The sequence below is a fragment of the Haliotis rufescens genome, unplaced genomic scaffold, assembly GCF_023055435.1.
Source record: "Haliotis rufescens isolate VD_foot unplaced genomic scaffold, xgHalRufe1.0.p SCAF_84, whole genome shotgun sequence".
In the NCBI taxonomy this organism is placed as follows: Eukaryota; Metazoa; Mollusca; class Gastropoda; order Lepetellida; family Haliotidae; genus Haliotis; species Haliotis rufescens.
The window spans coordinates 779,672-796,801 of NW_025964377.1; the positions used below are offsets into that span (position 1 = coordinate 779,672).

The 17,130-nt window shown below is 39.5% G+C and overlaps 1 protein-coding gene across 1 annotated transcript in view; it reads right to left on the reverse strand.

Moving 5' to 3' along the window:
• LOC124122871 (cell adhesion molecule-related/down-regulated by oncogenes-like) overlaps positions 1–17,130 on the reverse strand; it is a 346,871-nt gene that overhangs the window by 262,324 nt on the left and 67,417 nt on the right. The window contains exon 2 of the mRNA XM_048390129.1: positions 16,625–16,682. The gene's annotated coding sequence lies outside the window, so the exon portion shown is untranslated. The remainder of the gene's footprint in view (positions 1–16,624; positions 16,683–17,130) is intronic.

Below are 17,130 nucleotides of genomic sequence, written 5' to 3' on the forward strand. Positions count from 1 at the left end.
GGATGAATGAATGAATGAATGACCCTTTCCCTGGAGCCGACTATGGAGACTGGGATGTCCACAGCCTGGATGATGTACCAGGCATAAGCAGCCAGTAACTGTCAGTGGAGTGTGTACTTCTCCTTGTGTCACCTACTTGCCAGGGGCTGGTAACACCTCAACAGCCATTAAACTGTCCAACTCTCACACAACACACACACCTCCTGGTCCTGGGGTTCACACAGCCTCAAGAGCTCGAGTCATACAAAATAAAACCACAATGGTCTGTAGCTCACCTGAATTTGTCGGGAATATTTGTAATTTATGTCGATTTTAGTCAGAGAGTAAACTTGCAGGCCTGTTAACCATCAAAACTTATAGAATGAACATTTTTGTTACTCTGAAACTCCCTAAGGAACTGATATGTGATATAATTAGGGTCGCCCCAGGAGTGTCTGTTCATAAATAGCTTGTTCTAGACAATAGTACTGGGCATGCTGGAAATTTTGAAATTATATGAAATTATAAATTTAGAAGTCTTAACAATCACTACAACCATCCCCACCTCCATCCCAAACATTCCACCAACCAACCCTCCCTCTGTACCAAGTATTCCAACAACCAACCCTCCCTCTGTGCCAACCATTCCAACAACCAACCCATCCTCTATCCCAACCATTCCAACAACCAACCCTTCCTCTGTACCAAGTATTCCAACAACCAACACTCCCTCTGTACCAAGTATTCCAACAACCAACCCATCCTCTATCCCAACCATTCCAACAACCAACCCTCCCTCTGTACCAAGTATTCCAACAACCAACCCTCCCTCTGTGCCAACCATTCCAACAACCAACCCATCCTCTATCCCAACCATTCCAACAACCAACCCTTCCTCTGTACCAAGTATTCCAACAACCAACCCTCCCTCTGTGCCAACCATTCCAACAACCAACCCATCCTCTATCCCAACCATTCCAACAACCAACCCTCCCTCTGTACCAACCATTCCAACAACCAACACTCCCTCTGTACCAAGTATTCCAACAACTAACCCTCCCTCTGTACCAACCCTCCCTCTGTACCAACCCTCCCTCTGAACCAACCATTCCAACAACCAACCCTCCCTCTGTACCAAGTATTCCAACAACCAACCCTCCCTCTGTGCCAACCATTCCAACAACCAACCCTCCCTCTGTACCAAGTATTCCAACAACCAACCCTCCCTCTGTTCCAAGTATTCCAACAACCAACCCTCCCTCTGTGCCAACCATTCCAACAACCAACCCATCCTCTATCCCAACTATTCCAACAACCAACCCTCCCCCTGTGCCAACCATTCCAACAACCAACCCATCCTCTGTACCAAGTCATCCAACAACCAACCCTCCCTCTGTACCAAGTATTCCAACAACTAACCCTCCCTCTGTACCAACCATTCCAACAACCCTCCCTCCCTCTGTACCAAGTATTCCAACAACCAACCCTCCCTCTGTACCAACCCTCCCTCTGTACCAACCCTCCCTCTGAACCAAACATTCCACCAACCAACCCTCCCTCTGTACCAAGTATTCCAACAACCAACCCTCCCTCTGTGCCAACCATTCCAACAACCAACCCATCCTCTATCCCAACTATTCCAACAACCAACCCTCCCTCTGTACCAACCAATCCAACAACCAACCCTTCCTCTGTACCAAGTATTCCAACAACCAACACTCCCTCTGTACCAAGTATTCCAACAACCAATCCTCCTTCTATCCCAAACATTCCAAAAACCAACCCTCCCTCTATCCCAACCATTCCAAAAACCAACCCTCCCACTGTACCAACCATTCCAATAACCAACCCTCCCTCTGTACCAAGTATTCCAACAACCAACCCTTCCTCTGTACCAACCCTCCCTCTGTACCAACCCTCCCTCTGTACCAACCCTCCCTCGGAACCAATCATTCCAACAACCAACCCTCCCTCTGTACCAAGTATTCCAACAACCAACCCTCCCTCTGTACCAACCCTGCCCCTGTACCAACCCTCCCTCTGTACCAAGTATTCCAACAACCAACCCTCCCTCTGTGCCAACCATTCCACCAACCAACCCTCCCTCTATCCCAACCATTCCAACAACCAACCCTCCCTCTATCCCAAACATTCCACCAACCAACCCTCCCTCTATCCCAACCATTCCAACAACCAACCCTCCCTCTCCCAACCATTCCAACAACCAACCCTTCCTCTATCCCAACCATTCCAACAACCAACCCTCCCTCTATCCCAACCATTCCACCAACCAACCCTCCCTCTATCCCAAACATTCCACCAACCAACCTTTCCTCTATCCCAACCATTCTAACAACCAACCCTCCCTCTATCCCAACCATTCCAACAACCAACCCTCCCTCTATCCCAACCATTCCAACAACCAACCCTCCCTCTCCCAACCATTCCAACAACCAACCCTTCCTCTATCCCAACCATTCCACCAACCAACCCTCCCTCTATCCCAACCATTCCACCACCAACCTTTCCTCTATCTCAACCATTCCTTCTTCCCAAACCTGCATCCCATCATCCGAAACTGCAACACACAGCAAGTCGTTAATATCTTGTTCAAAAACAATCTGGCATTTTTTCCCACAAAAACCTTTATGCATCAAATTCATCTATTTCCTTTTACAACGGTAATGACAGAAATACACTGCTTGTTTATTTCGATTTAAAACACTAGCAGCAAGCGGGGTACAATCAACCGCCCATGTGGTGAACAGACTTGAGCCTCTATCTCCACTTCCCCGCATAGCCAAAGGAAACGTGCTCCACACAATGCATGCCGTTTGTGGTTCTATCCAGCCAATCAGGTTAAAAAACAATGGTCAAGCACTCAAGGTATTCCAAAAGCAAATCTCAGGAACATACCTCTTGCACAGACAATACTGGCAACTATTCCAAACTGCTACTATTTCATGGTTTTAATGAACAGGCTACAACACCTCAGAACTGAGGTCTCAGCATGGGGATAGGCGCTTTCTGCAGGAATTTTGTTTTTCGGATTTCTTGGAAACGTTTTACTGATTCCATTATTGTGCATTAGAAATGGGTGTATCAAAAAAGATTCAGGGGAAAACTTGTACGATGTAAATTGAAATCCATGGGGACACTTTTTAAATTAAAATAACTTACGGTTTCCCATATTTAAATACGTAACTTGAAAAAAGGTTTGAACACATTGTAAACATGGTCATGTGATTTGTTCAATAAATGGATAAAACTTTAAAATCTCTTATATCAAGTTTTCCATGTCTAAAATACAAAACTCAAAACTGTCAAAACAAAACTCGCAAGATTTCACAAAACAAGTCATTAAACTATCATGCAAACATTCATATGAATAAAACTATCAATTAGTATCAACTTCCATAAATCAAAATCATGAAATAAAATCTTCATTCTGAAAAATCAAAATCAACTTTTTGTAAATCAAAAGCCACATTCAGTAAATCAAAATCAACGTTTTATTCTCAAAATCTTCTCTCTAAATCAAACTCTACCAAATGAAAAGAAAAACCTACCAAATGTGAAGAAAACTCTTATATTTTCAGTCCATGGATTATCAAAGGTTTTCAGCCCCTGGTGGGTTGATTGGGAAAACAATTGGTAATTGTAAGGTTCTTATATTCTTACATTCCTCTACCATAGCTTTCAAAGCAATGCTAAACTAAGACACACATATTACACAAAAACATAATTTAGTCTCAATTCATTTCAACTTGATTGGGATGCATTTTTCTCCAATTTAGGAATTTTGCCAATACTTGCTGCCGACTTGGCGCCGAATATCGGCTTCTAAGAATTACTGCCTTGATAAATACTTGCATTTTGTGTGCATTGATCATTTTAGGTACAAGTCAAACAAGCAATTCTAAATTTCAAGTTTGAATAATTAGCTTTAATACTTTCCACTAATTATTCAAGCAAATGTTTCCGATTTCACCAGCAGTATTAAGAACTTATGCCAATGGCCATGAACTTCATAACATAACCAGGATCTTATGGCTACCATGTGTAAACTATCATATCATCGCGAAATAATTTCTACAAGTGCATAAGTTTCGGATCAGTCCTCCTCCCTGTAATTAGCCTGATTAGAAGTACCCAATGACTTCACTAATCCTGTTTCCATCACAGGCAGGAAGTTGGATCATTTTCAAACTTTGTTGCCATGGTTACAAGCGCCATATGTTTAGGGTAGAATAATTTCTCCCATAATAGATTCAAATTGCCACGAAATCCAATTTAAAAGTGTAGATACATATATTGAGGGAACTGCACTAACTATAAGCATATCAGGCGACTTGAGATTTCAATCATATTTATGTAAATATCCCCCAAACAGAAAACAATTTAATGTCAAATATGCATTGTAAAAGAAACATTTTCAAGGAACTGTAAGTGTCAGTATGAAATGCTTGTTTCGTGTCAGTGTCAAGTCCATGTTTTGTCCCATCAGTGTCAAGCTCATGTTTTGTTCCATCAGTGTCAAGTCCATGTTTTGTTCCCCGTTTTGTTCTATCAGTGTCAAGTCCATGTTTTGCTCCATCAGTGTCAAGTCCAAGTTATGTTTCATCAGTGTCAAGTCCATGTTTTGTTCCACATTTTGTTCAATCAGTGTCAAGTCAATGTTTTGTTTCATCAGCATCACATCCATGTTTTGTTCCATCAGTGTCATGTCCATGTTTTGTTCCATCAGTGTCAAGTCCATGTTTTGTTCCATCAGTGTCAAGTCCATGGTTTGTTCCCTGTTTTGTTCCATCAGTGTCAAGTCCATGTTTTGTTCCATCAGTGTCAAGTCCATGTTTTGTTCCCTGTTTTGTTCCATCAGTGTCAAGTCCATGTTTTGTTCCCTGTTTTGTTCCATCAGTGTCAAGTCCATGTTTTGTTCCATGTTTTGTTTCATCAGTGTCAAGTCCATGTTTTGTTCCGAAAGTGTCAAGTCCATGTTTTGTTCCGTCAGTGTCAAGTCCATGTTTTGTTCCCTGTTTTGTTCCATCAGTGTCAAGTCAATGTTTTGTTTCATCAGTGTCAAGTCCGTGTTTTGTTCCATCAGTGTCAAGTCCATGTTTTGTTCCATCAGTGTCAAGTCAATGTTTTGTTTAATCAGTGTCAAGTCCATGTTTTGTTCCCTGTTTTGTTCCATCAGTGTCAAGTCCATGTTTTGTTCAATCAGTGTCAAGTCCATGTTTTTTCTGTCAGTGTCAAGTCCATGTTTGTTCCATCAGTGTCAAGTCCATGTTTTGTTCCATCAGTGTCAAGTCCATGTTTTGTTCCATCAGTGTCAAGTCCATGTTTTGTTCCCTGTTTTGTTCCATCAGTGTCAAGTCAATGTTTTGTTTCATCAGTGTCAAGTCCATGTTTTGTTCCACGTTTTGTTCCATCAGTGTCAAGTCCATGTTTTGTTTCATCAGCGTCACGTCCATGTTTTGTTCCATCAGTGTCAAGTCCATGTTTGTTCCATCAGTGTCAAGTCCATGTTTTGTTCCATCAGTGTCAAGTCCATGTTTTGTTCCATCAGTGTCAAGTCCATGGTTTGTTCCCTGTTTTGTTCCATCAGTGTCAAGTCCATGTTTTGTTCCATGTTTTGTTCCATCAGTGTCAAGTCCATGTTTTGTTTCGTCAGTGTCAACTCCATGTTTTGTTCCCTGTTTTGTTCCATCAGTGTCAAGTCCATGTTTTGTTCCATGTTTTGTTTTATCAGTGTCAAGTCCATGTTTTGTTTCATCAGTGTCAAGTCCATGTTTTGTTCCGTCAGTGTCAAGTCAATGTTTTGTTTCATCAGTGTCAAGTCCATGTTTTGTTCCGTCAGTGTCAAGTCCATGTTTTGTTTAATCAGTGTCAAGTCCATGTTTGTTCCCTGTTTTGTTCCATCAGTGTCAAGTCAATGTTTTGTTTCATCAGTGTCAAGTCCATGTTTTGTTCCGTCAGTGTCAAGTCAATGTTTTGTTTCATCAGTGTCAAGTCCATGTTTTGTTCCGTCAGTGTCAAGTCCATGTTTTGTTCCATGTTTTGTTCCATCAGTGTCAAGTCAATGTTTTGTTTCATCAGTGTCAAGTCCATGTTTTGTTCCATCAGTGTCAAGTCCATGTTTTGTTTCATCAGTGTCAAGTCCATGTTTTGTTCCATGTTTTGTTCCATCAGTGTCAAGTCCATGTTTTGTTTCATCAGCGTCACGTCCATGTTTTGTTCCATCAGTGTCAAGTCCATGTTTGTTCCATCAGTGTCAAGTCCATGTTTTGTTCCATCAGTGTCAAGTCCATGTTTTGTTCAATCAGTGTCAAGTCCATGTTTTGTTCCCTGTTTTGTTCCATCAGTGTCAAGTCCATGTTTTGTTCAATCAGTGTCAAGTCCATGTTTTGTTCCATGTTTTGTTCAATCAGTGTCACTTCCATGTTTAGTTCCGTCAGTGTCAAGTCCATGTTTTGTTCCATCAGTGTCAAGTCCATGTTTTGTTTCATCAGTGTCAAGTCCATGTTTTGTTCCATGTTTTGTTCCATCAGTGTCAAGTCCATGTTTTGTTTCATCAGCGTCACGTCCATGTTTTGTTCCATCAGTGTCAAGGCCATGTTTGTTCCATCAGTGTCAAGTCCATGTTTTGTTCCATCAGTGTCAAGTCCATGTTTTGTTCAATCAGTGTCAAGTCCATGTTTTGTTCCCTGTTTTGTTCCATCAGTGTCAAGTCCATGTTTTGTTCAATCAGTGTCAAGTCCATGTTTTGTTCCATGTTTTGTTCAATCAGTGTCACGTCCATGTTTAGTTCCGTCAGTGTCAAGTCCATGTTTTGTTCCATCAGTGTCAAGTCCATGTTTTGTTCCATGTTTTGTTCCATCAGTGTCAAGTCCATGTTTTGTTTCACCAGCGTCACGTCCATGTTTTGTTCCATCAGTGTCAAGTCCATGTTTGTTCCATCAGTGTCACGTCCATGTTTTGTTCCATCAGTGTCAAGTCCATGTTTTGTTCCATCAGTGTCAAGTCCATGTTTTGTTCCCTGTTTTGTTCCATCAGTGTCAAGTCCATGTTTTGTTCCACGTTTTGTTTCATCAGTGTCCAGTCCATGTTTTGTTCCACGTTTTGTTCCATCAGTGTCAAGTTCATGTTTTGTTCCATCAGTGTCAAGTCCATGTTTTGTTCCATCAATGTCAAGTCCATGTTTTGTTCAATCAGTGTCAAGTCCCCGTTTTGTTCCATCAATGTCAAGTCCATGTTTTGTTCCATCAATGTCAAGTCCATGTTTTGTTCCATGTTTTGTTCCCTGCATTCAGTAACAACTTCCTCCTCCATGCCATGTCAACAGGTAATTCCCAATTTTCACAGACTAACACAAAAAAGATCCCATCCAATTAACCAAAGCAAAACCTTTCATTTTTAAGTCATGTGAAAAATTTCAAACTGTCCTGAAAATATCCTCCCAAATCCTAAATTGGAGGGAATGCATGGCTGAAAGACTTTGATGGAGATTAAGGTTACCTCTGAGATTAGGTCATTTCATCCTCGACACACCAAGTACTTACGATCATATGCGATAACATTTCCTCTTCAGATAAACAGATTAATAAATCTCCCATTAATAAGAAATTAATTTTGGGTAGATACTTTATGTATTTGAACCATGCTGAACTGTTCTGATACCAGTTAATGTTTCGTCAGTGTGAAACTTGTTCCTCGTAAAATGCCACTTAACCATATTAATTCCAGAACTGAATGTTGATAGCTTTGATATGGAATGTTAAACATTTCCTTAATGTTTTATTACAGAATAAACAACTGGCTCGCCATATGTTTATCAGAGGAAAAGTGTACTCTGAGAGTGATATCATTAATTTAGTATTAATTAATATGCCAAGACTGATGAGGAAGGATAATGGCGAAACTTGATGCTGTACAGCGGAATTCAATGATGGCAAAACTTGATGCTGTACAGCGGAATTCAATGATGGCAAAACTTGATGCTGTACAGCGGAATTCAATGATGGCAAAACTTGATGCTGTACAGCGGAATTCAATGATGGCAAAACTTGATGCTGTACAGCGGAATTCAATGATGGCAAAACTTGATGCTGTACAGCAGGAATTCAATGATGGCAAAACTTGATGCTGTACAGCGGAATTCAATGATGGCAAAACTTGATGCTGTACAGCGGAATTCAATGATGGCAAAACTTGATGCTGTACAGCGGAATTCAATGATGGCAAAACTTGATGCTGTACAGCGGAATTCAATGATGGCAAAACTTGATGCTGTACAGCAGAATTCAATGATGGCAAAACTTGATTCTGTACAGCGGAATTCAATGATGGCAAAACTTGATGCTGTACAGCGGAATTCAATGATGGCAAAACTTGATGCTGTACAGCGGGAATTCAATGATGGCAAAACTTGATGCTGTACAGAGGGCATTCAATGATGGCAAAACTTGATGCTGTGCAGAAGGAATTCAATGATGGCAAAACTTGATGATGTACAGCGGGAATTCAATGATGGCAAAACTTGATGCTGTACAGCGGGAATTCAATGATGGCAAAACTTGATGCTGTACAGCGGGAATTCAATGATGGCAAAACTTGATTCTGTACAGCGGGAATTCAATGATGGCAAAACTTGATGCTGTACAGCGGGAATTCAATGATGGCAAAACTTGATTCTGTACAGCGGGAATTCAATGATGGCAAAACTTGATTCTGTACAGCGGGAATTCAATGATGGCAAAACTTGATTCTGTACAGCGGGAATTCAATGATGGCGAAACTTGATGCTGTACAGCGGAATTCAATGATGGCAAAACTTGATGATGTACAGCGGGAATTCAATGATGGCGAAACTTGATGCTGTACAGCGGGAATTCAATGATGGCAAAACTTGATGATGTACAGCGGGAATTCAATGATGGCAAAACTTGATGCTGTACAGCGGGTATTCAATGATGGCAAAACTTGATGCTGTACAGCGGGTATTCAATGATGGCAAAACTTGATGCTGTACAGCGAGAATTCAATGATGGCAAAACTTGATGCTGTACAGCGGGAATTCAATGATGGCAAAACTTGATTCTGTACAGCGGGAATTCAATGATGGCGAAACTTGATGCTGTACAGCGGGAATTCAATGATGGCAAAACTTGATGCTGTACAGCGGGAATTCAATGATGGCAAAACTTGATGCTGTACAGCGGGAATTCAATGATGGCAAAACTTGATGATGTACAGCGGGAATTCAATGATGGCAAAACTTGATGCTGTACAGCGGGAATTCAATGATGGCAAAACTTGATGCTGTACAGCGGGTATTCAATGATGGCAAAACTTGATGCTGTACAGCGGGAATTCAATGATGGCAAAACATGATGCTGTACAGCGGGAATTCAATGATGGCAACTTGTTCTGCTACTACTTCAACTACATCCTCTACTACGCCGACAATGATAAAGGTAACTTTGGCGATGATGAAATTTTCATACGATAATGATGAAGATAATTACAACAGCAAACATGGACACCTACACCACCAACATCCCTACCCTGAACAAGCCATCCCTATCCCCATCCTCCACCCCTCCCTAATATAACACAGAGTATCCAGCTTCAGACATTGAACCAGGATTGCAAATCATACAAGAATGCTAAATGTCAAGTTTTTCACAGAAACCAGCACATCCAGAACACAAGAAGACTATTGTGTTGCAATTTGCCAGGGCAGGTGGGGCTTGTAGTTCTGTATCAACATTTGTGTAACATTTCGCCTAATGAACAAGGAAGGCTGAGCGTCCTCAACTGACCTGTAAATTTTGTCAAGATGTCCACCAGGACTCCAATAACAAAGCAATGCTAATGTTTGATTAATGCGTTTTCCCAAAAAAACATATATTTACGCACTTTCGGCTGGGTGCAACCAAAAACATGAACTTTTGAGGAAAACCCTATGATAAAATGTTGCAAAGTGTATTTTGTTAAAAGTCAGGGTCTGTGGGGACGAACATACGCTGGTGCCTTTTGTTGTGTACGTATTGCAAAAATATGTGGAAAAACGGAAGTGCAGGGTTCGTTTAAACAACGACTTGATGGATTGCGGCTTATTATCTGCCAAAATAAATCAGGAATTAACCGATCGCACATTTTGTGTGTTTGGAACACATTTGATGACATAACCTGTTGACATTAAAAACACACAGGGCAGAAACGTTACTTTGTCAGTTTTCTTGTAACACACTGATCCAATAAATTCCACCGTGCCACAATCTGTGGAACAACACTCCTGATCCCCCACACACCTGATCATAACACGAAAACACTACTTCATTTCCAGCCTTCAAACATTTAGTTCAACGGGAGAATTTTTCTGATGTAATGCTTTCTTGTTATTTCAAAATAAATTAAAAACATCAATCCAAATTTTTCCAAGCAAATGTGAAAAGCAAAACTTGAACCACACATCCCGTAGTGGAATCTCAAGTTTTGAAACTCTTACTTTTTAGTATAAGGGGACAAAATGTACAAGGCAAGTTTTGGTATATCGTCACAAATGCAGAATCACATCACTTGAAGAAGCTCTCAAATATTCTTCTAATTTACTTTGCCTTTACTTTTTCCAGACACAAGGTAACTAACTATATTTTTTTCAAACAGTACTTTAGTGAAAAATTAGTTTTTAATTTTAAATTACAGGAAAAACATACCCTCCTTCCCAATCACATTTGTTAAATAAATTTCTAAGGGTTAAGTAAATAACAGAACCTAATGCACCGTGAGTGAGTGAGTGAGTTGGGTTTAACGCCGCTTTTAACAGTATTCCAGTTATATCACGGTCTGTCAGCTAAATGTGGGAGGAAAGCCCGAAGTGATGCAGGTCTCAGACGTTTACCACTTCGGTGAAACCCACAAGCACGGGTATGGTGCTGACAAACCTAGAAACATAATTGGGGAGAACCGGGATTCAAACCCACAATCATAGGTTTCTGGCGTGCCCAAGGGACGCAACTCTGCACAGCGAATCGCGGCACCTTAGACGACTGGGCCATGATGGCAAAACGTGATGTTGTACAGCGGGAATTCAATGATGGCAAAACTTGATGCTGTACAGCGGGAATTCAATGATGGCAACTTGTTCTGCTACTTGTTCTGCTACTACTTCAACTACATCCACTACTACGCCGACAATGATAAAGTTAACTTTGACGATGATGATATTTTCATATGATAAAGGTAACTTTGACGGTGAGGAAGTTTTCATACGTTAATGATGAAGATAATGACAACAGCAAACATTGACACCTACATTGTCTGTTCACTGCAGTCCCTTACAAGGACATGAAAACAGTGAAGTAGATACACGTCACATATATAAAAACTAGAATGTATTCTTACTCAAATACATATGTCTCCCCCTCCTTTTTTTGGATTCATTAGTTCAAATTGTTAAATTTAATGTGTCTGCAAATCCGAAAAAAAATAATAGCAAATTACAGCCTAGAAAGAATGCAGAAATATTCATTAGCTATAGAGTTTGGGCTGGGAAAAAAAGCTACTTGTATGAGACTTAGTCCAAATTGTTTCCATGGAAACACAACAAAAATTTTTTTTTGAAAGCACCAGTTTAGCTGATGAGCAATGCATAGGCCAAGTTTCATTGAAAATATTGAAAGGTTGTTAAGTTTTGGCCCAAGTACTAACCCTACCCTCATTTGAGGGAAAGTTGAAATTGTTTCTATGGAAACATAAAAAATAAAATGGGGAAAAAATTCCAAATAGCAAAAGGCAGCAGTTCAACCCAAGTGATGCAGGTCTCTCTCAGTGGCATGGTGCTGCTATGAGAAGATCACTGGCAGCAGTCGTTATCACTGGATGCTAATTGTTTTTCTTATTTCAATTGAATTCGAAAAAAACATAAACGATACAAATTCCATAACATAAGTGTTGCTTCACACATGATTAATCGCAGAAATTAATTAAAACAGTATTATAAGGAATTTTGAATAAAATTAATGGAATAAGTTACAAACATAAGTCCAGATATACAATGAACACTTTTTATAGCCAGACAGTGTAATTACATGATTAATTTGCGTACTTCAGTATGGATTTGTTGACATGGTATTTCCGGTGTTACATGCTCACGGTAATGTCTTTGCGTTGGGGGAAAAAAACATCAAAACTCATTATGGCGTGTATAATGCACCCCCCCTTCTACCCAGCTGTGGTAAATAAGTGCCCCAAATATGGTAAGCAATTGAGCACTTGATTGAATAGTGAAGGAATACAAATGGCTTATCAATGGTTCAATTATTGCAATACTGAACAGTCTTGGCTTATCAATGGTTCAATTATTGCAATACTGAACAGTCTTGGCTTATCAATGGTTCAATTATTGCAATACTGAACAGTCTTGGCTTATCAATGGTTCAATTATTGCAATACTGAAGAGTCTTGGCTTATCAATGGTTCAATTATTGCAATACTGAACAGTCTTGGCTTATCAATGGTTCAATTATTGCAATACTGAACAGTCTTGGCTTATCAATGGTTCAATTATTGCAATACTGAACAGTCTTGGCTTATCAATGGTTCAATTATTGCAATACTGAAGAGTCTTGGCTTATCAATGGTTCAATTATTGCAATACTGAACAGTCTTGGCTTATCAATGGTTCAATTATTGCAATACTGAACAGTCTTGGCTTATCAATGGTTCAATTATTGCAATACTGAACAGTCTTGGCTTATCAATGGTTCAATTATTGCAATACTGAAGAGTCTTGGCTTATCAATGGTTCAATTATTGCAATACTGAACAGTCTTGGCTTATCAATGGTTCAATTATTGCAATACTGAACAGTCTTGGCTTATCAATGGTTCAATTATTGCAATACTGAACAGTCTTGGCTTATCAATGGTTCAATTATTGCAATACTGAAGAGTCTTGGCTTATCAATGGTTCAATTATTGCAATACTGAACAGTCTTGGCTTATCAATGGTTCAATTATTGCAATACTGAACAGTCTTGGCTTATCAATGGTTCAATTATTGCAATACTGAACAGTCTTGGCTTATCAATGGTTCAATTATTGCAATACTGAAGAGTCTTGGCTTATCAATGGTTCAATTATTGCAATACTGAACAGTCTTGGCTTATCAATGGTTCAATTATTGCAATACTGAACAGTCTTGGCTTATCAATGGTTCAATTATTGCAATACTGAACAGTCTTGGCTTATCAATGGTTCAATTATTGCAATACTGAAGAGTCTTGGCTTATCAATGGTTCAATTATTGCAATACTGAACAGTCTTGGCTTATCAATGGTTCAATTATTGCAATACTGAACAGTCTTGGCTTATCAATGGTTCAATTATTGCAATACTGAACAGTCTTGGCTTATCAATGGTTCAATTATTGCAAAACTGAACAGTCTTGGCTTATCAATGGTTCAATTATTGCAATACTGAAGAGTCTTGGCTTATCAATGGTTCAATTATTGCAATACTGAAGAGTCTTGGCTTATCAATGGTTCAATTATTGCAATACTGAAGAGTCTTGGCTAATCAATGGTTCAATTATTGCAATACTGAACAGTCTTGGCTTATCAATGGTTCAATTATTGCAATACTGAACAGTCTTTAAATAATCATTTGAACCTAAGTCCAAATTGTTTTCACGAAAACCAGAAGATAAATTTTCAAAATTCCTAAATGGCAAAAGGCACCAGTTTAAGGCATAACAGATATATGTGTGAAGTTGATCATGAAATAATGAACAGTCTTTAAATAAAAGATTGACAAAGAAAAATCAACATTTTCTCATCAAAAAGATCATTGGTAATATAATATAACCTACGAAACCTAAGAATTAAATGCTGACAAAAGACTAAAGACCCAGGCTCAATTCCCCACATTGTTATAATATGTGAATCCCATTTCTGGTGTCCCCCGCCATGAAATTGATGGAATAGTGCTAAAACGGAGTAAAACCATACTCACTCACTAATACTGCAGTCAGCTCTATGCTAGCTACCATAGTCGACGTAATATGCGCCCCGCTCTAATAAGCACCAACTTCAAGATTTGCTAATGTATTGGCTAGTGAACAATCCCAATTAGCACCCCTTCCGACTTCTTTTCGCATATGATCAGACCGCTTCCTTCCCCTATTCGTGTATATATGCACCCTTTATTATTGGCAATTAAATTCTGGAAAAGTATAATCTGTCGCACGTAAAACATTTCAGGCTGTCAGCATAAACCACGAAATTTATCTTTCAACTCTGTTTTTTTCAGCAAAATAATATTCCAATAAAAAAACCTATTTCTAATTTTGAGAGCGCCCTGGGCGCTCATTTCATCGAATACGGTATGTTATGCCGGCCTGAGTCTTGGCCAGGCAAGCAAGTTGTTCTGTTCACCAAGCGGTCAGGTACGGAGACATTCAATCGCTTTAGTTGCAGGAACTTACCACTCGATCCCCATGTTAGTCATCATAATCGCTATAGTAAGTATTAAGACGGCCTTGTGGTAGAGCGTCTGCCCGAAGAGTGGACAGTCCACGGTTCGATCCCCCACCATGTCATACCAAAAGACATTAAAAGATGATATTTCTTGTTACCCTGCCTGGCGCTCGGCATTAAGGGGATTAAACAAGGACCGGTTGGCTGGGAGTGTTAGTGGGTTATTCATGTTAAACTGCGGCATGGTATCTCAGTCTGGACAAGGCACACGTGCACACAACCATACATATCGCCATGTAAGTGCAATAAAATTGGATACGACGTTAAACCCCATTTCAGGCAGTATTAAAGAAAAACCCAATTGTAATTAGTCCGTGTAATCACCAGATGCCAATTAGCACTGAACACGAGTCAAACCATTCATGATTATAGTCCATAAAAAGCAAATTTTTTCAAATACTTTCAAAGTTGGAGAAGTGTTACCCATTAACACTTGTTGCCAAACTCATGGTCTTTTGGAATCATTGAATTGAAGCTTAAGGCCTGTCAAAGGCTTTCCCTCGCCGCGAATAGCTGAAAAATTGCTGATGCGGCGTAAAACAATATTCATTCATTCATTCAAAGGCTTTCCAAATTCAAATTCCTCTGTCACTCTCTCCATCACCTTCATTCTACTGATTTGGTTGATGCATGTCATCGATCCCAATTGCGTGGACCGATGCACATGATGATTAATCACTGGATTGTCTGGTCCAGACTCGATTATTTACAGACCGCCGTCATATAGCTGGAATATTGCTGAGTGCGGCGTTAAACAACAAACCAACCAACCAATCATTCTACTGATACACTCTCTCATTCTCTTTTCACAAATACAAAACTCAAGCATTCCCATCCACTGGTGGAGCCATGTCTGAGACAAGGGGAGCAACTCTGTCAATTTCGACCATTCCGTACCTCAAGAGGATATAACACTGGGGGTGACTATGGGTCTGGAAATCACTATTGCGATAACTATTGATATTGCAAGCAACTATTGCAATAAATATCAATAGTTTTCAAAGTATCAGTTTAGATGGATTTTTAGAGTTGAATTAAAACGTGGGACTGAAGCTTCCGTTAATATGTGATAACCATAACAACAAATAAAAAGAAAAGTTTGAGATATGACTGATTTCATTTTTCTTTACCCTAATAATTTAAGAAAGAGAAACTTCTACATTACCATGTGAAATTACTACCACTCATGAACAAATTTGAACAGCATTGCATGTGTTTTATTGATATGGTAAATACAGTCGAAACTATCGATATTCCTAACTGAAATCGACACTATTGATCGGAAACTGATTTAACAATCCATTTATTGACTTTAAGTGCTTACCAATAGCAATATATCGATTTTTCAATTTACCTGGACACCCCTTTATAAAACACAAGCAAGTGATATCTGTTTTTTTTATGCAAGTTAAACTGATGGTGTGCTGTGTGTTCTCGTCACTGACCAATCAGCTCACACCGTAAATCTTGAAATTAATGCGTCTCCAAATTAATACGACTGCTGACCCCTAGCCAAAAATGTAACTCAAAATTAATGCAACTCCCGCGACTCCCACCACCCGAGTGGAATGATACATATCCTTACCTTAATCCAATCAAACAGCAAATAGCACCACTAATTAGCACTGAGTAAAGCACTTCTGTAAAAACAATAAACAGTGTTTTCCTAAAAACAACACACAGCTTATAAATTTATTCTGTTGACTGGCATCAAAGAAGTTTAAAGGCAATAAAATAATAGAAGCAACAACAGTTCACTGATTGGAGCGGTCAATGATGCCTAGTTTGAAACATGTGGGTAGAACTCTTGACCCCAGCAGTGATAACTCACCAGATTGACATGTCAATCGTGTAATTCCTATTCTTTGAATGACATTGTTATGTATTTGTTGCAACTGCTGTTCAATAAACCATGTTTGTGTATATGTTCAAGTTGGTATTTCCGCTATCCAAAGTGTGCAGTAAGGCTGTCTTATTGTTGATAGTGCATAAATGGAGCAGCTTGAATATCATTGATGATTTCTTTTTTCATAAGAACGGACTTCAAAATATTGAAGTCAATTCCTCACTAAATCTGCCTGGTGAACTGTAATCTCATCTTACCTTTATCTGCAGAGTGAGAAATTGTCTTCAACATCTAGTCCCTGTTCCTCAATGTTACCTGGAAAAGAAAACAATGTTTCCATCAAGAGTGAGTGTTTGTTTGTTGGTTGGTTTTTAACACCCCACTCAGCAATATTCCAGCTACATGACGGCGGTCTGTAAATAATTGAGTCTGGACCAGACAATCCAATGATTGATATCATGAGCATCGATCCAGGCAATTGGCATACAATGACATGCATCAACCATGGCAGCAAGCCTGACCCCCTGATCCCGTTAGTCGCCTCTTTCGACTTATTCTTACCCAAATCTTCACAGGTATCAGGGTACTATAACACTGTATTACATGATTATTAAACCATACAGCAATAGATGAAATCATGTAATTTCCAAGCGTTTATTCTGGCCCTGCAACATTAATGTATTTGACAGACAAAAAACTGACATTAGTGACGAACTGGGCAATACACTTTGCCAGCTTGACCTCATCCCTGACCTTCAGATAT